Consider the following 12002-nt stretch of genomic DNA (forward strand, 5'->3'; position numbering starts at 1 on the left):
TCTTTTTTTGTATTTTTCTTGCTACTTAGAGTTATGTTGTTTCCTTTTCAAACATTTAAGTCTTTTCTGAATCTGATTTGTATTTATCTATATTGAAAGTATGTCCTTTCCATAAAAGTGCATCATAAATTTCAGTCTTTCCTGAGATCTTGAGTTTTGTGTACTTTTTGTTGTTGCTACTTCATCATTTGGGTGGTATGTCATAAGCAGTTGGGAAAGGTTCCTTGTGCTGCTGAATGCATCCTTCTTTATATATCAATTAAACCACTTTGGCTAGACTGCTATTCAATTTATATATTTAGTCATTGGTTAGAGTCTAATTGTTTCACCCTGAAAGATGATTTAAAATTTCTCATATCAATCTGACAACATTTATTAAGTATTGAAATATAGCTACTGAGACTGCAGAATTACAGATCAGAACCTTTATGATGGATTTACTGTGTATCAAAATGTTTCTGTTTTATCTCTTGTTCTATCCAATGCTATATGGCATGTCCTTGCCATCATTTGCTGTATGCCTCTCTTGCTAGGTGCACTATATCCTTGTTTAAATGATACATTCTATATAGTTTCATAATCTTTGGCATTTCAATAAAATTTTTAATCCACTCACATTCTCTGGAATTATTTATATAATTTTATTTAAGCCTTTCATCTTACTAGGTGTAGTTTCAAGTGCTGTCACCTACCTCTGTGTTTTCTTCTGTTAGGTTAAGCTCAATAATTGAATACGTTTTAGTAATGCATTTTCCTTCCTAAGTAGCTTTCTAGTCATACCATTTTACATTTTGTTAATGGGCCTTGTCAAGATTAAACTGCATTTCCTCAACTTATCAGTACATACTTCAAATTAATAGAGAACCACCTCACGGAAAGCATAAGTACCTTAAAAGAATAATATGCGCATTTACCATCAGCCCTCCTACTGTGGTCAAATGTGATTCCACATTTATCATAACACCCTCATAAACCATTTTATTATTTTTACTATAAATAGCAGTTTGTGTCTTAGAAAAGAAAGAATTCAATCACTCTTCTGTGTTTACCCACACACTTACCACCTCCATTCTTTTTAGTTTCTTTGTATAGATTCAAGTCTCTAGGAGATTTCTTCATTTACTCTGGGAGTTACCTGGACTACTTCCTGCAGTGTGTGTCTGTTTCTATGCAGCCCAGTGCCTCACAGTGAATCTATAGATACCCTTCAAACTTCCATCTTCAGAGCTCTCTTCATCCAGTGCTCTCCCTCTTCAAATCTCACCAATGGGACAGCACCACACCCCAACATTTAAATGTCACTCCAGACTTCAGGCTTCTTGATCCTTTCCTGTTGGTTGCATTTCTGTTAGAGAAATTCTTCCAGAAAGAAACGCAAGAAAACCTAAAATTCATTAACTTGGTTCTTTTACAAAATTTCTGTTCTTGGAATGCATTTTCAAGAGATCCTGAAATACAGTCTTTTGCTCTCTGTGTTCTACTTCACAACAGGGGGTAAGTCAGAGGCCATTGCCTCCATCAGATTCAATTTAAATCTTGGATTTTTTTTAATTTCACTTTTCATGAAACTGCTTTTCAGCCAGGCCGATGTTACAAGTCTTTAATCCCAGCACTTGAGAGCCAGAGGCATGCAAAAATCTCTTTGAGGTAAAGGCCAACCTGACTTATATAGCAAACTCAGAACTATCCCAACCATGAAAACTAAAACAAAAACAAACTGAATCAACCACAACAAAAATAAAACCTGGATCCTGAATTAGATTTCCCAGAAAATATCAGAAGTGGAAAAGCAGCATAGAAAAGGGGGACACTTAAGTTTTTAAAAATTGTTTACTACACAATACGAAGAATACCTTTCCCAAAGTTTTTTAAATGAAATATATTGAAGAATTAATAGCCAAATGAGAGCCTAAGAGAAGTTGTTAGCATTCAATTCTTACCTTTTGAGCATGCCGTATGCGCTGCCTACGTCAAGTTCTATGGTGGTTTGTTACCAATCAACTGTTACTATTTGGTTATGGCTTGTCTTTTATTTATGAAGTGGGGAAAAATGAGAGCAGGAAGGCAAGCACTATGGGGATTTGACAAATTCTAGTATTAGAGTCTGTTAGGGCCATCAATATTGTTGTATTAGAGCTCTATCCTATATTTTGAGGAAAGGCAGGATGCTGTGATAAGTACCTACTGTGTATACTGTCCTTACATACATAACTCTGATTAGCTGATGAGTTACAGTTGAATGTCATTTCAACATAGCTTCACTATGAATAGAATCATTAATTTTAGAAGCTTAGAGGAGTAACTTTTTAATATATACCAAAGCAATTTTTATGATATTAAGTATCTTATTGGAATTAACATAAATTTCAACAGCTTATTGTATTCTTTCTTTTTATTAACATACAATGTTTCCTTGTAGCATTTTTAATTTGTATCTTTTTTATTTAAAGTATATTTGCCTGAGTGTGTCTGTATGCACCACATGCAGGAGTCACCAGAAACCAGAGGAGGGCATGGATTCCTTAGAAGTGGAGTTACATGTGATTGTGAGCCGCCTGAGTTGGCTGCTAAGAGCTGAACCCCAGGTCCCAGGCGATACCAAGGAGCACTCTTAAGAACTGAACTACCTCTTCAGGCCTTTAATGCAGCATTTTTTCAAATAAAAGTTGTTTGTGTTGTTTTATTTACCACAACTTAAATACTGAGAACCTGCGTCGTTAGCCATTAAAAAGAAGAAGTGGGGAGGGTAGTCAGTATCATGTCCCTTGATAGCAAAACTCAGTTTTGTGGGCTCAGCAATACATATATTAGGTCCTTCAGAATCTGAATATCCACAGTTACTATAAAAGGTGGGCAAGGGTTTTTTTTCAAGTTTTGCAAATTCTTACTTTTTAACCTCAAAAAGTGATTCACTGATGTTCACAAATACTTAAAGGGTAAGTATACTATTTATTATTTAGAGTTCTTGGAAAGAATTGCTAGAAGAGGAAAAAGATAGAGTAAATGAAAGCCAAGATACATACAGAAGAGTGTCTATGCATCTGAAAAATATTTGTGATCATTATATGTATAAAGAACACTTTCAAATATAGCTTTCAGGTATGGTCCAGTTGTCTACTTGTGTTTCATTTACTTCAAAGACTTCTCCCTATTGGAAATTATTCACTACATTTCAGCATGCCAACGTGCATTATTCTGTTTGTGTAGTATCTTATCGCTCAAACTGGGAGCATAATATTTCTGAGTGACAGTTCTAATAATATGACATAAAAATTGTCCCAATAAATATTTATAATTTTGCAACCTTCTCAAAATATTTTCCTTTCATACCTTTTATATTAAATGCATCTTTGTGTGTCTGTGTATCTGTGTGTATGTGTGTGTGTGTGTGTGTCTCTGTCTTACTACCCCCATGACAGTAAAACTGTCTGTGATTGGCCAAATAAGAGAAAGTACGTCACTCCTTACATACTGTATATTGGCAGAGGAAGAACAGCTCTAAAGAAACATTCCCTGTGCTGTTGTGATTATTTTTCAGATCCAACAAAATCCCCATGTAGAGTTCAAGTCCATAACCTTGATTTACTTTCTAGCACAGATTTCCTTTTCAAGTTTCTGGTTCTTTAGAGGTTTCGACAATATCTGTAAAGATGCATTTCCTTTATGTATCACCTGTGTCAACTATCACACTTGCTGTCAGGATGGAGGACTACAGGGAGATTTTCAGCAAAATCACTTTCTCCTCTGTATGGAGCTGCTAAGCAGCTCCCTCATACTTTAATTTAAAAATCTTAAAGCAGTACACTAAGCTAGAAGAGAACAAACACATATGGTGCTTGAAAGCAATATCTAGAAAACTAAACTACTTTTTCTAAGTAAACTGTCTCTTAGGTTCTTCATAAACCCCAGCAAACACAAAGATGCCTTCAGATGTGCAGACCAGGGAGCCATTATCTCAAACAAGAACTGTCCATTATTCATTTTACAGAAATTTGCAACACTTGTAGAAAGCCACTTGTAAATAACCAGAATTGACTTCCTAAATTGGTGAAAAATGAAACCAAGACCCTGATATATAATGGACCTTTTAGAGGCAAAGAAAATAGTACATGACAAACTAATATAGAGCCATTTCATTCATCTGTTCCTTACCACTTACTAGCTCTTATGAATAAAATTCATCATCATCACGATAATTGTAAGTTGAACAAAATCGTGCCATGCGATTTGTTGAGTTCCACAAATCTTGGTGATAGTGGCATTCATAACTGCATCCTCATGAATTAGATAATATTCTTCTTTCTGTCCTATTTAAAGCATCTTCTATCAATTGTATTCTGAGTATACAAATGGATGAATGTCCCAACTAAAATTAGTTAAAATAAAAATATTTGCTTGAGAGAATAAATTTTGAAACAATTAGGGATATAAAATTAATGAAACTGTTGACATGAATTTATGTCACTACTGTTCTTGCTTATGGTAGTGATAATGAGCTGCTGTGTCAAAGTATGCTATTGTAAAATGACAATGAAAAAGAAATTCCATGTCAACCCTGTTCAGATTGGACCCATCCATGCACCAAAACATACACTAGGAAAATAAACTGATAAATCAAACCCTAGACACTAGAGTGTTAAGTCAATTTACAATGGATCAATTCTTACTGTGTAAATTTGTTTTCATTGTGTTAAAGTACACATGCCACAAAACTTGTCTTCCTAACAATTTATAAACAGATTGGTGTTATTAAATGCCTATTAAGTCACTATAACCACCAGCACCACTGTGTAGCTCAAAAACAATTTTCAGTCTGTGAGAATAAACTCCAAACCATTAAAAAAATTATTCATGCTCTACCCAGCAATCAGTTCTGCCTTCTGCATCTGGTTTTGCCCTCACTACCTGATATGAATGGAAACATAAAAACATCATCAACAATAAAACAAAAAACAAAAAATCCAGCTACTAATTCTCTGAGAATTTCATACATTGCATTTTGATCATATTCACACCCTCCCTCAATTCTTCCCAAGTCAACTCCTGTTACCATGCACCCAACTTTAAGTCTATGTGTGCTCCTCAAATATTCCTGGATATGTGATCTCCCACTGGAATGTGGTCAACTTACGAATGGTAGCATTTTTTTTGTTTGTTTTACAAGACAGGGTTTCTCTGTATTATTTTGGAGGCTGTCAGTCCAGCCTAGCCTCGAACTCACAGAAATCCTCCTGCCTCTGCCTCCCGAGTGCTGGGATTAAAGCCATGTGCCACCACTGCCCAGCCCAATGGTAGCATTCTTAAAGAAAACTAACTGACTCTCCTCCTAGCAACTAGTAATTTACAGTTGCTGTACTACTATGAATATGACTTCATTGTGAAACCCCTCTGTATGCAAAAAATTTGGTTCTGGAATGGGCTTGCACAGATATACTGCATGTTGTCACTATGCAGTGACTTCATATGTGCAGCTGTCTTGCTATATCCAGAAAGCACTATTTCCTTTGTAATCATCCATGGCCTATGATTCTTCCAATCTTTCCACTCCTTCTGTAATGATCCCTGAGCATTGGAAAGAGCTATTGTAATATAAACATTCTACTTAGGACTGAGCATTCTGTAGTCTCTTATTTTCTGTGTCTTCATCAGTTCTGGTTCTCTGTGTTAATCACAATCTATTGCAAAAATCCCCCATGTATAATAAAGGTTGAGAGGTGTGAATCTATGGACTTGATGTCGTTTAAATGAAGAGAATCATGGAGTTAGCCTTGTCTAGCTGACTCGAAAGGCATGTATCATAGTTCTTGTTTTGTTTTCTTTAGTGTAAGTATTTGAGTGTGTGTGTGTGCATGTGCGTGTGTGTGCATGTGCGTGTATGTTTGTGTGTGTGCTGTTTATAAGTTATAGACCATATCTTGTGGGCCACTGTGTACCTTTCAGTTCCTGAGGAAATGAAACCCTGTCTCAGGCAGTGACTCCTTCAGGGAGGATTGTGCTTGTCTGTATCCCCTAGAAGTCAGGAAAGCACATCAGTTCATCTTGTGGACCATGTAGAGCTTGCATACTTGTATCCTGGTTTACAATTAGGACTAGGTTAAATATTAAGTTACTTGTCTTTTTGAGTCTGCATCATTTAATTGGAAATAACGTCATCACTGCCAATCTATGCTACCCTGTCGGTATGCTACACTTTGCTCTCCATTGATCTATCAATGGAAACTTAGCATGATCCACATGGTAGCTATAGTGTGCTGTTCTGAACAAGGATATTCAAATATCTTTCTAGGAACTTATTTTCAGTTCATTTGAGTATAAACTGGTGATAGTTACACATCATACTCCTCTCTCACTGACAGTTCACAAGACATCCATGTCCTCATTAACACTTAATTTTCTTCTTTCTTTTTTTCCGTATTTTATATAACTTTTTACACATGTCACGTTCAGTTCCCTCTCCCTCTCCTCCTCCCCCAACCCCAATCCTCCCAACCCCTCACCCCCACTCCATCCCCCCTCCACGCCCCAGGGAGGGAAAGGCTTCCATGAGGGATTTCCAGAGTCTGTCACATCATCCTGGGAACGTTCCAGGTTCTTCCTCATGTGTCCAGGCTGAGAGAGCATCCCTCCACGTGACATGGGCTCCCAGAGTCCCTCTGTAAGCCAGGAATAAATACTGCTCCACTCTTCCATGATCCACAGATTGCCAAGGCCTCCTCTCTGTCACCCAGGTTCAGTGGGAGGATGTCTGGATCAATCCCATGCTGGCCCCCCAATCATCAGTCTGGGATCCATGTGATGCCCTTTGTTTAGGTCAGATGCCCCTGTGGGCCTCGCCAGCCCGATTCCGATTCCCTTGGTCATCACTCCTCTTTGAAAGTGGGTTCCAGGAGTTCAATTTAGTTCACAGATATGGGTGTCTGCCTCTGTCTCCATCAGCCAGTGAATGAGAGTTCTAGGCAGTCATCATTCTCACCATCATGTGAGGGCATTTAAGGTAGCCTTAATGCCAGTTGGTGTCATTCCTGTAGATCTGTGAAGATCTCACTAGTGCCAGATCTCTCCTCCAACTTATAATGGCTCCAGCTTTTATGGTATCTGCCATCCGTTTCTCCTCTGTTCTTACCCTGGCTCAACCTTCCTGCACTCCCGTGTCGTCCCCTCTCCTCCTCCTCTCTCCCTCTCTTTCTCCCATCTCCTTCTGCCCTCCCCTTCTCCCCCTCCCCAATCTAATTAGGAAATCACATCCCATAACCCTTCTCCTGGTTATCATGCATATCTCTCTTATGGTCCTCCCTGCATGCCAGACTCTCTGGCAGTGGAATTGTGGGCTGGCAATGCCATCCTCCATGTCTAAAATCCATATATATGAGTGAGTACATACCATGTTTGTCTTTTTGTGACTGGGTTACCTCACTCAGGATGGTCTCTTCTAATGCCATCCATTTGCCTGCAAATTTCAAGATTCCATTTTTTTTCTGTTAGGTAATACTCCATTGTGTAAATGTACCACATTTTCTCTATCCACTCTTCAGTTGAGGGGCAGCTAGGTTCTTTCCAGGTTTTGGCTATTACAAATAATGCTGCTATGAACATAGTTTAGCAGATGTCCTTATTGTATGAGGGTACATCTTTGGGTATATGCCTAAGAGTGGAATTGCTGGATCTTGCAGTAGATTGATTTCCATTTTTCTGAGGAAACTCCATACTGATTTCCAAAATGGCTGCACAAGTTGGCATTCCCACCAGCAGTGGAGGAGTGTACCACTTTCTCCACATCCTCTTCAGCATAAACTGTCAATAGAGTTTTTGATTTTAGCCATTATGAAAGGAGTGAGACGGTATCTTATAGTTGTTTTGATTTGCATTTCCCTAATGTCTAAAGATGTTGAGAACTTTCTCAAGTGTCTCTTGGCCATTTTTGGACTCCTCTATTAAGAATTCTCTATTTAGTTCTTTACCCCATTTTAATTGGATCCTTTGGTGTTTTGGACACTTGCTTCTTGAGTTCTTTGTAAATTTTGGAGATCAGCCCTCTTTCAGATGTGAGGTTTGTGAATACCTTTTCCCATTATGTGATCTGTCGTTTTGTCATGTTTACTGTGTCCTTTGCCCACAGAAGCTCCTCATTTTCAGGAGATCCCATTTATTAATTGTTGATCTCAGAGTATTGCTACTGGTGTTATAATCAGGAACCAGTCTCCTGTACCAATTCGTTCAAGGGTGCTTCTCACTTTCTCCTCTAAGAGATTCAGTGTGGCTGGATTGATGTTGAGGTCGTTGATCCATTTGGACTTAAGTTTTGTGCATGGTGATAGATATGGATCTATTTGTTGTCTTTTACATTCCAGCATCCAGTTACTCCAGCACCATTTGTTGAAGATGCTTTCTTTTTTCCACTGTATAGTTTTAGCTTCTTTGTCAAAGATCAGGTGTTTAAAGGTGTGTTGGTTAAGTTCAGGGTCTTCCATTTGATTCCATTGGACTACCTGTATGCTTTTGTGCCAATACCAAGCTGTTTTCAGGACTATAGCTCCATAATAGAGCTTGAAGTCAGGGATGGTGATGCCTCTGAAAGTTCCTTTATTTTACAGGGTTGTCTTGGCTATCCTGGGTCTTTTGTTTTTCCATATAAAGTTGAGGATTGTCCTTTCGAGGTCGGTGAAAAATTGTGCTGGTAGTTTGATGGGAATTGCATTGAATCTGTAGATTACTTTAGGTAAAATTGCCATTTTTACTATGTTGATCCTACCTATCCAAGAGCATGGGAGATCTTGCCATTTTCTGATATCTTCTTTAATTTCTTTCTTTACAGACTCAGAGTTCTTGTTACACAGGTCTTTCACCTGTTTGGTTAGAGTTAATCCAAGATATTTTATGGTGTTTGTGACTATTGTAAAGTGTGATGTTTCTCTGAATTTTTTCTCATCCCCTTTATTGTCTATATATAGTAGGACTACTGATTTTTTTTAGTTAATTTTGTATCCTGCCACTTTGCTAAAGGTGTTTATCGGCTGTAAGAGTTTCCTGGCAGAATTCTTTTGTTCACTTACATAGAGTCTCATATCATCTGCAAATAGTGAAAGTGTGACTTTCTTCCTTTCCAATTTGTATTCCCTTGATCTCCTTTTGTTGTTTTATTGCTCTATCTAGAACTTCAAGTACAATATTGAAGAGATATGGAGAGAGTAGACATCCTTGTCTTGTTCCTGATTTTAGAGGAATCGCCTTTAGTTTCTCTCCATTTAGTTTGATACTGGATGTTGGGTTGTTGTGTATTGCTTTTCTTATGTTTAGGTATGTTCCTGTTATTCCTGCTCTCTCCAAGAACTTTATCATGAAAGGGTGTTGAATTTTGTCAAAGGCTTTTTCAGCATCTAGTGAGATGAACATGTGGTTTTTCTTTTTAAGATTCTTTATATGGTAGATTACATTGATGCATTTTCATATGTTGAACCATCTCTGCATCACTGGGATGAAGCCTACTTGATCATGGTATATGATTTTTCTTATGTGTTCTTGGATTCAATTTGCCAGTATTTTATTGAGTATTTTTACGACCATGTTCATGAGGGAGATTAGTCTGAAATTCCCTATCTTCTTTGTGTCTTTGTGTGGTTTGGCTACTAATGTAATTGTAGCCTCATAAAAAGAATTTGGCAGTGATCCTTCTGATTCAATCGTGTGAAAATTTTGAAGAGTATTGGTCTTAGCTCTTCCTTGAATTTTTGATAGAATTCTGCTCTGAAACTATCTGGTCCTGGACTTTTCTTGGTAGGAAGACATTTTATGGCTGATTCTGTTTCTTTAGGGGATATAGATCTGTTTAAATGGTTTAATCTCATCTTGATTTAATTTTGGTGATATCTATCCAGAAAATCATCCATTTTCTTCTGATTTTCCAAATTAGTGGAGTACAGATTTTCAAATATGACCTGATAATTCTTTGGATTTCCCCAGTGTCTGTTGTTATGTCCCTTTTTCATTTCTGATTTTTTTAATTAGCATGTTCTCTCTCTGTCTTTTGGTTAGGTTTGATAGAGGTTTGTCTATGTTGTTGATTTTCTCAAAGAACCAACTCTTTGTTTCATTGATTCTTTGTATTGTTTTCTTTGTTTCTACTTTATTGATTTCAGCTCTGAATTTGATTATTTCCTGGCATCTACTCCTCCTGGGTAAGTTTGCTTCTTTTTGTTCTAGAGCTTTTAGATGATCTGTTAATTCTCTAGTGTGGCAATTCTCCAGTTTTTTCATGTGGGCACTTAGTGCTATGAATTGTCCTCTTAGAACTGCTTTCAAAGTATCCCAAAGGTTTGGGTATGTCATGCCTTCATTTTCATTGAATTCTAGGAAGTCTTTTATTTCTTTCCTTATTTCTTCCTTTACCTAGGGGTGATGTAATTGAGCATTGTTCAGCTTCCATGAGTTTTTGAGGTTTCTGCAGTCTGTGTTGACAGTGAATTCTAATTTTAAGCCATGGTGGCCCAAAAGGGAACAGGGGGTTATTCCAATTTTTTGTATGTGTTGAGGTTTGCTCTACTTCCAAGAATGTGGTCAGTTATAGAGAAGGTTCCGTGTGGTGCTGAGAAGAACGTGTATTCTTTTATGTTTGGGTGGAATGTTCTACAGATGTCAGTTAAACCCAACTGTGTGATAATGTCTGTTAATTCCTTTGTTTCTTTGTTAAGTTTCTGTCTGGTGGACCTGTCCAGTGGTGAGAGTGGGGTGTTGAAGTTTCCCACTATAAGTGTGTGGGTTTAATGTGTGATTTTAGTTGTAGTAATGTTTCTTTTATGAACGTGGGTGCCTTTATATTTGGGGCATATATGTTCAGAATTGAGACGTCTTCCTGATGGATTTTTCCTATGATGAATATGAAATGTCCTTCTTCATTTATTTTGATAAATTTTAGTTTGAGGTCTATTTTGTTAGATATTAGAATAGCTACACCGCTTGCTTCTTATGTCCATTTGATTGGAAAGTCTTTTCCCAACCCTTAACCTTGAGGTAGCGTCTGTCTTTGAAATTGAGGTGTGTTTCTTATATGCAGCAGAAGGATGGATTCTGTCTTCGTATCCATTCTATTAGCCTGTGTCTTTTTATAGGTGAGTTAAGACTACTGATATTCAGGGATATTAATTACCATTGATTGTTGCTTCTTGTTTGCTTTGGATCTGTTTTTGGTGGTGGTTTTATGTGTGAGTTTTTCTCCTATTTCTGATTACTGGTTAAGTTAGATTATCTATTGCCCATGTTATTTTGAGTGTAGTTAACTTCCTTGGGTCAGAGATTTTCTTCTAGAACTTTCTGTAGGGCTGAATTTGTAGATATGTATTGCATAAATCTGGTTTTGTCATGGAATATCTTTTTTTCTCCATCTATAGTGATTGAGAGTTTTACTGGCCTGGAATCTGTAGTCTCTTAGTATTTGTAGAACATCTATCCAGGACCTTCTGACTTTCATAGTTTCCGTGGAGAAGTCAGGTGTAATTCTGATAGGTTTGCCTTTATATGTTACTTGGCCTTTTTCCTTTGCTGCTTTGAATATTCGTTCTTTATTCTGTATGTTTGGTGTTTTGATTATTATGTGGCAAGGAGACTTTTTTTGGTTCAGTCTTTTTGGTGTTCAGTAAGCTTCTTGTAGTTTCTTAGGCATCTCCTTCTTCAGGTTGGGAAAATTTTTTTCTATGATTTTGTTGAATATGTTTTCTGTACCATTGAGCTGGGCTTCTTTGCCTTCTTCCATACCTATTATTCTTAGATTTGTTTTTTTCATGGTGTCCATTATTTCCTGGATATTTTGTGTTAAGTATTTGTTGTATATAAGACTTTCTTTTGTTGATGAGTCTATTTCCTCTAGTCTATCTTCAGTGCATGATATTCTGTCTTCCATCTCTTGTATTCTGTTAGTTATGCTTGCATCTGTAGTTCCTGATTGTTTTTTCAGCCTTTCAATTTCCAGCATTACCTAACTTTGTGTTTTTCTTATTGTCTCCATTTTGGTT

The 12002-nt window shown here is 37.2% G+C and overlaps 1 protein-coding gene across 50 annotated transcripts in view; it reads left to right on the forward strand.

The window, feature by feature from the left end:
• The window catches only part of Ptprd (protein tyrosine phosphatase receptor type D), a 2190171-nt gene that overhangs the window by 1064683 nt on the left and 1113486 nt on the right, over positions 1 to 12002 (forward strand). The window lies entirely within an intron of this gene.

Source organism: Mesocricetus auratus, unplaced genomic scaffold, assembly GCF_017639785.1.
Source record: "Mesocricetus auratus isolate SY011 unplaced genomic scaffold, BCM_Maur_2.0 Super-Scaffold_100014, whole genome shotgun sequence".
Lineage (NCBI taxonomy): Eukaryota > Metazoa > Chordata > Mammalia > Rodentia > Cricetidae > Mesocricetus > Mesocricetus auratus.